This window comes from Anabrus simplex, chromosome 7 (genome assembly GCF_040414725.1).
Source record: "Anabrus simplex isolate iqAnaSimp1 chromosome 7, ASM4041472v1, whole genome shotgun sequence".
Classification (NCBI taxonomy): Eukaryota; Metazoa; Arthropoda; class Insecta; order Orthoptera; family Tettigoniidae; genus Anabrus; species Anabrus simplex.
In genome coordinates this window covers 138,766,201-138,780,174 of record NC_090271.1, presented here as the reverse complement: position 1 = coordinate 138,780,174, position 13,974 = coordinate 138,766,201, and the positions used below count along the sequence as shown (strand labels likewise).

At 42.1% G+C, this 13,974-nt stretch overlaps 1 protein-coding gene across 1 annotated transcript in view; it reads right to left on the bottom strand.

The window, feature by feature from the left end:
* The window catches only part of l(2)34Fc (lethal (2) 34Fc), an 81,579-nt gene extending 75,171 nt beyond the window's left edge, over nt 1-6,408 (bottom strand). Inside the window, exon 1 of the mRNA XM_067150747.2 lies at nt 6,283-6,408. The gene's annotated coding sequence lies outside the window, so the exon portion shown is untranslated. The remainder of the gene's footprint in view (nt 1-6,282) is intronic.
* Nucleotides 6,409-13,974: the final 7,566 nt, after the last annotated feature.

Sequence of the window (13,974 nt, the reverse complement as noted above, 5' to 3'; positions counted from 1 at the left end):
TTCCCTGTCTGTTCAAGTATCTGGTTAATTTCTCTAACGCCAGGCCGAGTGGCTCAGACGGTTGAGGCAGGTTGGCAGGTTCGATCCTGGTTCAGTCCGGTGGCATTTGAAAGTGCTCAAATACGTCAGACTCGTGTCGGTAGATTTACTGGCATGTAAAAGGACTCCCGCGAGACTAAATTCCGGCACCTTGGCTTCTCGAAAACCGTAAAAGTAGTCTGTCTCAATACACGTCTCTTTCTATATACGCAACACACCAACCACCATAAAAATATGCAATAACGCGTACACCTACCCACATAGATTTGACTCCGGGCTAGGTAGCTCAGGCAGCAGAGCGCTGGCCTTCGGAGCTCAAGTTGGCGAGTTCGCTGGTATTTGAAGGTGTTCAAATACGTCAGCCTTGTGTCGGTAGATTGGGACGTAAAATAACTCCTGTAGGATAAAATTCCGGCTCCTCGGTGACTCCGAAAACCGTAAAACTAGTTAGTGGGACGTAAAATTATTATTATTATTATTATTATTATTATTATTATTATTATTATTATTATTATTATTATTATTATTAATCCCCGGTTTCAATTCCAGTCCGTGTCGGAGATCTTAACCTTAAATGGTTAATTCTCTTGGCTCGGGGACTGAGTATTTGTACTGCAACTCACACACCACACAAAAACTATCTTCCTCTGTGAGTGGGGGTGATAGAATAACACCCACGGTATCCACTGCCTGTCGTAAGATGCGACTAAAACGGACCCCTAGGGCTCTTAACTTAGGAGAATGGGTTGGTGACCACGGGGACCTTAGCTGAGTCCTGGCGTCGCTTCTACTTGTTCGACGCTCCTCACTTTAATGTATTCTATCGACCTCCTTTGGTCAACTCTTGTTCTTTTCCGACGCCGACGGTATTAGAGCATTTGAAGGCAAGGGAGACTTTCATTTTCACGCCCTTCGTAGCCCTTGTCTTTCTTTGGCCGACGTCTTCATTCCTTTCTTCAAGTTGCTTTACGTCAGACCGACACAGATAGGTCTTCTGGCGACGATTGAAAGGGCTACGAATGGGAAGGAATTGGCCGTGGCCTTAATAAGGTACAGCCCTGGTATTTACCTGGTGTGAATGGAAAATCACGAAAAACAATTTTTAGAGCTGCCGACTGTGGTGTTCGAACCCACTATCTCCCAAATGCAAGCTCACACTGCCCGCCGTTAACTGCAGAGCCAAATCACTCGGACCTTCATTTTTCGAATTGTCGGGCCCCTTCCATTTTTCTCTCTGATTAGTGTTAATAGGGGATGGATGCCTTGTTGTACTTCCTCTTAAAACACTAATCACCAACAGCACCAACACCACAATATCCTCCATTACAATAACACGCAGTTTCCTGTACACGGCAGATGCCGCCCACCTTCATCGGAGGGCCTTCCATACAAGGGCTGCAGCAGGCTATAGGCAATTATCACAAAACTAAACAGAAGGAAAAATGGAATTGGTCAGACCCCTCGAAGAATGAGAGTATCAGCAAAAGAACGGGCAGGACAAGAAGAGCGTGAAAGTGAAAGACGCCCTAAACTAATATCTTCGGGATCGGAAGAAAACAAAGAGTTGACCAAGGGCGCTCAGATATAAAGGTTGAAAGTAAGGAGCCTGACACAAATGTAAACAATGCCAGACTCAGCTAGGGGACCCGCGGTCCCCGCAGGACTTCTTTTACGTGCCAGTAAATCTACCGACACGAGACTGACGTATTTGAGCACCCTCAAATACCACCGGACCAAGGACCAAGGGGGATGTTTTCATTCCCCTCCCCGAAGGGGAGGGGCGGGCCACCTAGAAGGTTACGCCTTCTCTCTGGCCAGGAGATTTGGCGGGGTTTGGGGATTTGATGGGGTTTGTAGTTAAGAGGGAAGTAGCTTTTGGATTTGGAGATGTGAAGGAGTTTGGCCTCTTGGCTAAGTGTGCAGTATCTGCTCTTGTGCTTTTTATTAGGTAAGATACAATGGTGTTACATATTTACATTTAGAGATACATTGGTTATACATAGATACAATGGCGATTTTCATGTGGTTTACAATTTTGGTATTATACTAGGGGTTACAATTTTAGTATATGTGGTTTGGGATTAGGTTTGACTGTGGGTAAGGTGGGATGACCATGGTTGGGAGCATGTGTGAGGTTAGGAGGTGGAGAGTGGTGGTACAGTTGTGAAGAGACAGGATGAGGTAGTGGAGGAGATCCAGTGAGGGTATGGGCGGCTGGTAGGGGCTAGAGTGGGGGAGAGGTGGGAGAGCTTGATGATATGGTGGAATTTGTGTAGGGGGTGGCCGGGGGCGGGGATGCATAGTGCCTGATGGTTGGCGGGTGGATGGGGGTGGTGAAAAGGAGGGTTCCACTCGGTGATATTCTCCGTAGATTTGTGCTCCGTTGTTGATGAGTTGCTGTACATCTCGTTCTGATGGTAATTGCAGGCGGACCATATAGGTAGGGCCGTGGATATTTCGGATCCTTATGGCCTTCTTCACTGGGATGCCTGCAGTGCGGAGTTCCTGAATGATGGCTCTTGTAGGGATGTCCGGGTTGATGCCTCGCAGTACACAGCTGTGGATGGACATGGAAGATGGTGGCTGCTCGGTCGGCGTTGCTCGGTCGGTGTAGTACTCTTGTTCGGATGGTGTAACCTGGTCAGCGGTATAGTCCTGCAGAGTTATGTCGGACGTTGTTTGCTGTGGACTGGGGGGTTGGTAGATGGGAGGGGGGGGGGAGGGTCGAGGTCATGACCGGGAAGGAGTGGCAAGGTGTGCTGGTGGTGGTTATGGTTGTGGCAAGGGTGCTAGTAGTGGTTATGATGGTTGTGGTAGTGGTTGTGATAGGGAGGGAAAGTGGCATTGGTTTAGTCTTTATTGGAGGTTCGTGGAGGATGGGAATTAGTTCAGGTTTGGCTTGCAGTTGATCTATGATGTTCTGTGGCGGAGTTATTACTACGTAGTTGTAGTTCCGAAGGTTGACTCCCTGTAGTATTAGGCGGTGCACTTCTTGGTCGGTCCTGACTTGTAGTAGGAGGTGCTCTGAAGGTCTCTTCGTTCGGCCATCTATTACTCGAAAGGATTTTACAAATTGAGCATATTGTGATTTAAGTGTTTGCTGAATTTCAGTCTCTGGGATAGAGAGATCTACCCAGGGGAGGAGTACGTAGGGCATGGTATTGGGGAGGCGACTGCCAACTAGGCGTCTGCCTATTTGTGCTTTTTTGAGCTCGGCTGGGCTGCGATTAGAGATGTGGGCCACCCGGCCGAGAAAAAAAAGATTGGGATGAGTGATTTGCGCGTACCACCGGACTGATTCAGGATCGAACCTGCCAAGTTAGGGGTCAGAAGGCCAGAGCCTCAACCGTCTGAGCCACTAAGCCCTGCTGAGAGGAAAATGAAGAGGAACAACTTGTCACATATATTTGGTTAACTCAGTGCGGTGTGTCGCTATTTGTATTTGGGAGATTGAGATCAAATTCCATCGTCAGGTGTCTTAAAAAGACAGATTGTTCTGCACCCTCCCCCCCCCCCCCCCCCCGCTCCGTCCCTCTCACTTCAGTGTCGTGTAAAATGCTTGGATGATTACTTTCTCCTCGGCCAAAGACACTTCCTTGCTAGTTCTGTGTCTGATATATCGTACTTCCTTTCATAATGAGATATTTTTATCTGTTTTAATCCTAGGAGCGTAATAGTTAAGTTCCCTTCGCCATGATTTCTTACCAAGGCAAACGCAGTTCGAATTCCAGCTAATGTACGCGGGATTTGGAACATTAAAAGTACAGCCCTGTAGTTCAGATTCCATAAGAAAACTGGTGATCCCTTGCCTACGACATCAAGTCACGTAAAACTACGGATTTGTTTTGCTTCTATTTTACTCTTCTTCCTATTACCGTCAATTTGACCACCCCCCCCCCCCCCAAAAAAAAAAGAAGAATGATCCTTCGAAGAGAGATCGAAATCGAAACTGATGCGGAACAACGACAATGGGATTGTATGGAAACTGCATGCTTCTTGTTTGTTTTTTCCTTTTGTACATTTGTGTGTGTGGTGTGTGAGTTACAGGGAGTTGGCGACAGAACAATACCCAATCCCCGAGCCAGGGGGAATAACTATTTAAGGTTAAAATCTCCGAACTGGCCGGGAATCGAACCCGGAGCCCCCTGAAGCGAACTACGTTGACCGTTCAGCCAAGGAGCCGGAGAATTTGGTGTGGAAGAGTTGATAGGGAATGAAGATTTGAATTTCATACAGGGCATTTGCTGTTGTTCAATGTCTTGTGTGTGTAATAGCAAGAAACGAAATGGACAAGAGTGTTTCTTATTCATAAATGTATTTTGCCAGAAAGCAAACAAAAAGAGCATATTCCTACGAAAAGGTTAAAGCATGTATTTTATGCTGACGAATAGATCTTACTTGATGAATGAACACGTGATAGCGATAACTAGCGAAATAAACGTTCCGCCCATATAAAATTCTGTAACAAAACTTTGAAACAAATATAATTGACCTATTTCGATTAGCAAATGACAGTGGTCACTGTCGAAATACATTTTTCGCTCACATGAACAAATAGAAATTAGAAAAATAGAAGGGCCGATGACTAGAAGCCGCTCTCACGGATCCCAGCGCAGCGGTGAGAGGCCGACGCGTTGCCGCCTGTCTCGGAGGCTTCTCTGTTAAAATACGTACTCTTTTGAAAATCTATAGAAGGATGGCCTAACTCCTAGTTAGTGGATGTTCCTCACTCCGGACATCAAGGCAGGGAGGGATGGAAATTCCACGTTAAAAGGCTAGAAATTCCTATATTGGGAGAGGTGAGTATGTGTTTCCTTATTCTTTCTGAATGATTTTAACAATAAACACAAGTACACCTTCGAGTACAAGAAATGATCGGCCCCGATATATGAGTTCACGTTAGCTTACGACAGTACTTAAATTTTTTTTAAAAAAAATAATAAAATTGGTAGACTCCAGTAGAATAGTTCTGTCGAGCTTTAGGAAAGTCGTTCTTAATTGTATGTTTCTCACCTTGACCAAAAGACTTTCTTTTGTGGATCAGTTTTTGTGTACTAAGTGAACCATTTCTGTTACCTAGACTAGGACCGAGCGAGTTGCCTGTGCCGTTAGGGGCCCGCAGCTGAGAGCTTGCATTCGGGAGATAGTGGGTTCGAACATTACCGTCGGCAGACCTGAAGATGGTTTTACGTGGTTTCCCGTTTTCACACCAGGCAAATGCTGGGGCTGTACCTTGATTAAGGCCACGGCCGCTTCCTACCCACTCCTAGCCCTTTCCTGTCTCACCGTCGCCATAAGACCTATCTGTATCTGTGCGACATAAAACCAAGTGAAAAAAATATCAGGAAGTTTTGCTATACATATATCTACTTTCGAATCCTGACCCAAATAACAACACCATACTAAATTAACTTTTCCCTGGCCTTTCCACAAGAACAAGAACCTACTTCTTACTTTCGGTCTCTAGTTTCTTTCCCGAATAATTATAGTTTCGTTTAGTTGGATGCTTTCACGGCCTTGAATAAGAGATTTGATATTCTCACAGGTTCATATACGCTTTTCGCGTAACGTATTCTCTGTAGCGCAGTAACGTACGCAGCCTAATTTCGACAAGGAGTGAGGGTGCGAGGGATTTGTTTTTAAGACTGGTTATTCATACGAAGTTTACCAGTATTTTGCTTTCTACTACTACTACTACTACTACTACTACTGCTACTACTACTACTACTACTACTACTACTACTGCTACTACTACTACTACACTCTTTTGTTTTTGAAATGTTGAAGATTATTATTTCTTGGCCAGTGTATTAGTACTGATACTGTATTAATGCTAGGATATCCGTGGAACATTGTATTATTTGTTATAAATCTTAATAAGTAATACATCGATTATCCAGTTATGTGCTAGTTTTTTATAAATGCGTGTCTTCTACCTGACAGATTGAAACACTAGAAAATTATTTTAACTAAGATGACACTAGAAAAGAACAACTTCCATATTTTAAAAACCTAATGATTATTTAAACAGGATAAATTTTAGTGTTGGTGCCCCTCTCGTTAGAGCCACCCTTGAATAATAGTCATTTCGACATACAGTTTCTTCATCTGATGAATAATCTTATTCGACAGTCTCATGAAAGTCACTTTATGATTAGAACTCGAGTCTTTCCAGGATGTATAAACATAGTATCGTTGTTTAAAGTCTGTAGTAGAGTATTGTACACAAAACTTTCTCCTTACCTGAACAAGATGACCCTTCGCCTTTCAACAAAAGTGACTGATGAAATGTTAGCAAAGCGAATGTGTTCCTCTGGTTATAGTCTGTGCGTTGTCTCAGGTGGGGGTAGGAGAGAGGGGATAGCTAGGGTACGAGGTGAGGGGCGACATTAGACCAACCTTGTGCAAACCGGAACAGATTATTCCGATGCGAATGTTTGCAAATGTACGACATACAAGACATTGATGAAGATATGGAATTTGGAGAGGAGACTTCCACCCTGATAATTCTTCGACGACTCTAATCTTGGGTGTAAGTATCTCTGTGTGTGTGAGATACACCCAGAACCTAACAACTTATAATAATAATAATAATAATAATAATAATAATAATAATAATAATAATAATAATAATACAGCTCTTGTAAGGCAGAACTCCCGATGAGAGCGGGGGTATTTGTCGCAAATGGGAAAAACTGCGTAATATTAATTTCGTGTGGCTATTTCTAGCCGAGTGTAGCCCTTGAAAGGCAGACCCTCCGTTGAGGGTGGGAGGCATCTACCATGTGCAGGTAACTGCGTGTTATTGTGGTGGAGGATAGTGTTATGTATGGTGTGTGAATTGCAGGGATGAAGGTTAAAATTCCCGACCCCGCCGATAATCGAGCCCGGGACCCTCTGAACCGAAGGCCAGTACGCTGGCCATTCAGCCAACGAGTCGGACGGGAAACTGCGTGTGACTGTGGTAAACTATAGTGTTGTGTGCGGTGTATAAGTTGTAAGGATGTTGGGTCAGTCAAGGAAATTAATCATTTTAAGATTTTTATCCCTCAATCTGACTGGGAATCGAACCCATAGCCTGCCGAACTGAATAGCTCAGACGGTAAAGCGCTGGATTTCTGACTCCAAGTGACAGGTTTGGACCTGGCTCATTCCGGTGGTATTTGGAAGTGCTCAAATACGCCAGACTCGTGCCGGTAGGTTTACCGACAAGTAAAAGAACTCCCTCGAGACAAAATTCTGGCACTTCGGCGTCTCTGAAAACCATAATAGTAGTTGGTAGGACGTAAAACCATTAACATAAATCATATGAATCCAGAGCCCCGAGGACGGAAGGCTAAGACGATGAGCAGTCAGTCATAGAACTGACAACTTGGATAATTACTCTGTTGGAAGAAAACAAAAATGCTGAAGGAAAACTGAGCACGTCCGAATTTCAGTTTAATGCGATTGCATGCTTTTAGCACATATCTTTTGTCAACAAGGCCAAAAGGAGCGGCTCCCTGGCCTGTGACATAGGTTACATAAGCTTGACTGTGGAAGTGTATTACCACATCATTGTCCATAATATCCTTTCTTCATATTCTGTGGACACTATCTGATCCAAAAAGGCGATCAACGATATCCTTAAGAAATAAATCAGCTTAACGAAACTAGCTCTACAACGGTCTGTTTTCAGACCGATTTTACAGTACGGGAGTGAAAATTGGATGGACTCAGGATATTTCAGGCCTAGTTTTACACGGTGACATCAGCTTTCACAACTCACTTGATGAAACTGGTTTCATGAAAGTAATTACACAGGAAGCTAATGACATATAGAGACTAGTCTACTTAATGACGACTCTCTTATTTTTCTTCGGTACTATTTGTTAAAATGGTTTCTCAAGTTTTTGCAGCAGCTGGAGTAATCGCAGAAGAAGGAAAACACGAAACTGGACTAGATCTTGGATAATGAAAAGATTTCATTTAGGATGTCCTGCACCATTACTCATTTAACCAAGCCCTCGCCCATCGCGCGCCTCCCCATAATCAAAACACTGCACCTTTGAAAGGAATTAATTAGAGCTACTGTACAGTTTTTAAAAGTGCCCCTCTCACTCTCTCCATGTCCTATCTGCTCTGAAGTTCCCGAAAATTTACAGAAAATTTCAGATAAACATCTACGTTTATAAGAACTCCTGATTTCGAATGGCTTTGACAATATAAACAAATTGTTTCTAAAAGAGGTACAAAAATAAAGTATTTATCCTTATCGAAAATAAGTTTCATCTAGTATCGACACACACATGTTCCGAGACCTCTATACACCTTTCGGAGCCGGCTTTCTTAACGGGGTGGTAAATCATCATCTGATGATACTAACGTAGTAGTATGAGCTAGGAGGATTCTAAATCACTGGCGTCAGCATTTTTTTCTGCTTAGTCAGCACCCGAGGTCACTGACCCCATGAGGTCATGACCACGTGACAGTAACGTCACGACTACGTGGTCTTGTTTACAAACAATGCCACGTGCTCTGAACAGCTGTAAAGATGACGGCTGTCATCTTGACAGACACTAACCTGCCTTTTTTGAGCACGTGGACGCGCCTAACCTCACTGCTGCCATCTTAACAGGTCCTAACCTTGCTTTATTAACCACGTGGGGGTACGGAATTTTAACAAGTGAACGTGACTAACCTGACAGCTGTCATCTTAACAGGTCCTAACATCATGCACTTGTTTTGGCGCGGATTTTGAATTAGTGTGCATGGCTAATCTCACTGCTGTCATCTTGGCAGGTCCTAACCACGTGCACTTGTCGAACAAGTGAACGTCGCTAACCTCACTGCTGCCATCTTGACAGGTCCTAATCTCACTGCTGCCATATTAACTACGTGGGGCGCGGAATTTGAATAAGTGACAAGTGCCATCTTGACAGGTCCTAACCACATGCACTTGTTGAGCAAGTGAACGTCGCTAAACACACTGCTGCCATCTTGACAGGTCCGAACCTCATTGCTGCTATCTTAACCACGTGGGGCGCGGAATTTAGACAGCTGTCAAGATGACAGCTGCTATCTTGACACGTCCTAACCACATGCACTTGTTTTGGCGTGGAATTTTGAATGTGGCTAACCTCACTGATGTAATCTTGACAGGCCCTAACCATGTGCACTTGTTTTGATGCGGAATTTTGAAAAGGTGAACGATCCCTATAACCTCACTGCTATAATCTTGACGGAATTTAGCCATGTGCAGGCGCGGAATTTTTGAAAAAGGGAACGATCCTAACTTTACTGCTATTATCTTGACAGGACATAGCCAGGGGGGCCTAACCACAGAGCACTACAGTTTTAAGGCTAGCTCCTGACACCATCTTGGAGGGGTCCTAACCTCAGAGGATTATAGTTTTAAGACTAGCTGCCCTTCTCGACACTATATTAGAGAGGGTCCTAACCTCATAGGATTAAGGCTAGCTGTCTCGACATACCCCTTCCCCGACACCATCTTCCTCGTTCTCCTTATAACGTTACGGAGGCCAGCTCATTCCCTCCTCCTCCTCCTCCTCACAGTTATGGAGGTCAGCTCATTCTCTCCTCCTCCTCCTTACAGTTACGGAGGTCAGCTTAATCTTTCCTCCTCACAGTTACAGAGGTCAGCTCAATCCCTCTTCCTCCTCCTCCTCGCAGTTACGGAGGTCAGCTCAATCCCTCCTCCTCGTCCTCCTCACAGTTTTACCGTTTTCGGACAGATGCCCCTCCTAGGCTAGATGGCTCTTCTAACTACACCGTCGCCAAGGCTTTATGTTTCCATCCGACGCGTGACCTCCCCTGCTGAACCAGAAAAAACATGTTGAAAATCCTGTTACAGAAGACCAAAAATGCATTGTGCTGTGCGCCTATCATAGATTCGAACCCTGTTCTCTCACAGTTCATCGTCAGATTAAAAAATCTCTAATACATGGAATCTTACTGGATTAACGCATGAATTAAAATACCTTACTCCTTATTTCGTATGCTGTCTACACAGTTACCGTAAAAAGAATTTACATGTATGGAATCGAACATTGAAACTCTGATGTGTAAGATAACAACAGACTGTACATGTTAACAAACGCACTACTTCTTTAATGTTATACGCACACAACACTCTCTATCGTAAAACCGAACACACGCAAAAATACGGAATTGATTGCAGGACAAGCAAATGCTGTGAGGTAGCCCTTACACACATACATTTAATCATTACGCGCAAACACACACACGAGTTTTAATTCTCTGCACACGGAACGAAACTTAATTTTACATGGACGCAATCGTCTTTCTTTTCGGACCCCAGGGTGATATTGTTCATATCGCATTTGAATTGTCCTGTGATATTCGCGATTATTTTGCTGGTGTGTAGCTGCCGCTGCTCTATGAAACTCGGGATTATTTTTCTGGTATGTCGGTGCCGCTGCTCTATGAACCTTGGGGTTATTCTTCTGGTACGTGACTGCCGCTGCTCTATGAACCGTGAGATTATTCTTCTGGTACGTGTCCGCTGCTGCTCTATGGACTTCGGTATTTTTCTTTTGGTATTTACTTGCAGCAATGGTATATGCAATTTCATTTTTAGTATTTAATTTTAATACTTGCATGTGAAAAAGGACACCTTTTTCTATCGAATAGCATTGTGATGTTGGCATAAGGCTTTACGTCTCCATCCGACAAACAAAATAACTATGAACAGCATGCTCTCGCTGCGGATAGGATTTTTACACAAATACACACACAGAATAATATATACTTTGTTACGTTGAATGGTTTGAACGGCGCTGTCTTTCTTGTCGCAAAAAACTGGTTCAATTCTGTTTTCAGCTGTATGGGTAGAGGGAGAGAGGCACCAGAAATGTATTCATATATTGTCTGTTGTTTACTTACCTTGTTTATAAAATGATTTTGCCCTTTTAGTCACTACTTACGTCACGCAGGGGGATACAGCCAAAATCTCAAATCTGGCTATAAATTGAACATACTCACACAAAAGATTAATCTGTTACGCTGAATAGCTTGGACTGCTTGTTACTTTCCTAACTGTCTGACTTATTTACAAACATATAAAACTGCATTGAACTTGAAAAATATGAAATATCTGCATTTAGAATGGAAATTCTGAAAATTAACATTCATTAAATAAAATACACACTCGTCGGACCTTGTACTCACACTTACTTGTTACCTGCTTACTTACACATACGTTATTTGAAGGGTGCCAGCTGCCACTCAGTGCAGCAATAATAGAATGAGACTCTTGACTATCTCTAGGGTGTGGGGTAATAAGCTTACTTTTGACAACATACCATATAAGTTCTGGGAAGAGGAGATTGGCGTTCGGTTTCCCCATTAATTTTGAGGTTAAGATACGTTACTGTCAATGAAATGAAATGAAACTATGAATTCGTTTGATAGAACAATATATATTCTTTAAATAATATATCAAAAAATAGTGAGTCTTGTTGCGATAAAACAGATGAGAATATGAAATTATGACATTGCAACTGAAAGAAACTAGGCATGAATTTGAATTCTTCTTGACCGGACATTTAACAATTTATACGAAATATTTCCCTCACTGATTCACTTGACTGTACCTTCAACACTTTGAGTGTAATTACGACGTATTCCTTTGATCTGGTGTTTACTGTAGATGTGTCACGCCTAACTTGGTGATACATCCTTGTGACTGCTTCTTCTCCATATCATCTGACTTCTTTGTAAGTCAATATGGTATTACCTCTTGGCAGGTCCAGGGTTGCCCTCTCTGACTCCATGGTAAGCCCTTGCGTCCGTGTCTTCCACTAAGTGACGGACCAACTTTGGCCTCACTCTCTCAATGACCAATAATTAATGGCTCACTGAGTCTTCTCCATCTCTCGTTCACACTCATTGACTGACCGACTGACGCGTCTTCATCTAGTAGACTACTTCACTGTACTGCTTCCGTTTAAGTAATGACTGATGCTACAATATGCATCCACCTTATATAGACGTTGGTTGACACAGCTACGTAATCTTCAGAAATAACAATTACATACTCCCACAACGCAGCAAATATTACATACAATGGTGAAATCCCCCGGGGCGGCTGAGTCTCTGAGCGCATTGCTAAATAAATACGATGACGTAGCCATGGCGTGGCAATGACTTGGCAGAATCGCCACCAATCTTGCACAATGTACCAACGTCACATCCAATCTCTGATATATTCAACAATTCTCACTGTACAGGTATTGAGTGTTATTCTACACATACGTATATATGCATACATCTAAGTACAATCTTGCAAGCAACAGGCATTGCAAAATCGAATTGAATAAAACTGTTAATTACAATAATAGTAACAATATCACAGATAACATAATAATAATAATAATAATAATAATAATAATAATAATAATAATAATAATAATAAAATACAGATAAAATCATACAATAATAAAAATACAGATATCCTCTTGTAATGGGATTTGAACCGTTACATGCTACTCAGGCGGCACCGTTTTAGTCACCTCTCTGAACAGGTTTTTGATAATTAGAACACTGAATTTTATATTGTAACATTCGATCTTATAGATTTGAACGCTAGAGACTTTTAATTGTCTACTTTAATGTTGACATTACTTAGTGAATAAAACTAGTATTTACCTGGTGTAAAATAGGAAACCACGTAAATCTATTATCATGACTGACAACATAGGTGTTTGAAAGGTACAACCCAATATTTTGCTTGATAGTCTTAATTCATATTACCTCTTCTGCGATGCCTACACAATAAAACATAATTGAAATTTGATTTAACAATGTTGGTGTCTGTCCAATCAATCAATCAATCAATCAATCAATCAATCAATCAATCAATCAATCAATCAATCAATCAATCAATCAATCAATCAATCAATCAATCAATCAATCAATCAATCAATCAATCAATCAATCAATCAATCAATCAATCAATCAATCAATCAATCAATCAATCAATCAATCAATCAATCAATCAATCAATCAATCAATCAATCAATCAATCAATCAATCAATCAATCAATCAATCAATCAATCAATCAATCAATCAATCACTACTGATCTCCATTTAGGGCAGTCGCCCAGGTGGCAGATTCCCTATCTATTGTTTTCCTGAGCTGTTTCTTAAATGATTTCAAAGAAATTGTAAATTTATTGAACATCTCCCTTGGTAAGTTATTCCAATCCCTAACTCCCCTTCCTATAAACAAATATTTTCCCCAATTTATCCTCTTGAATTCCAACTTTATCTTTATATTGTGATCTTTCCTACTTTTAAAGACACCACTCAGACTTATTTGTCTACTAATGTCATTCCACGCCATCTCTCCACTGACAGCTTGGAACATACCGTTTAGTCCAGCAGCTCGCCTCCATTCTCCCAAGTCTTCCCAGCCCAAAATTTGCAACATTTTTCTAACGCTACTCTCTGTCGGAAATCACCCAGAACAAATCGAGCTCTTCCTGCCATTTCTTCGCCTGATACTTTCATTCCTTAGTGAGTCTCATCTTTCCCCTATGATTACCACAGAGTCCAATTTTAATCTTTCTGCTTTACGCTTAAAACAATAATGGCCATCACAAAAGTAAGTGTCTTTAGAAACTTCACCAATTTAGGTGGAAGAGATATAGTTTCTTTTGCATTTGGTTCTGCCAATTTATCTCCTTTTGTTCCCATGAACATTGGCAATTAAAATGATTTAGTGTATAGTTCCACGAAAACTTTGTGCTCTCCAAAATATAGCTAACATATGGCACTGAGCAGAGGTGGGGAAGTGGTGTGAAGGCCAAATACTGCATACGGTGGTACTGTACTACTGTCATAGCCAACCTTTCTCTCTGGAAAGTGGAAAATAAGACTCGCATACAGAAATACCAGTGTGTGCTAGCATA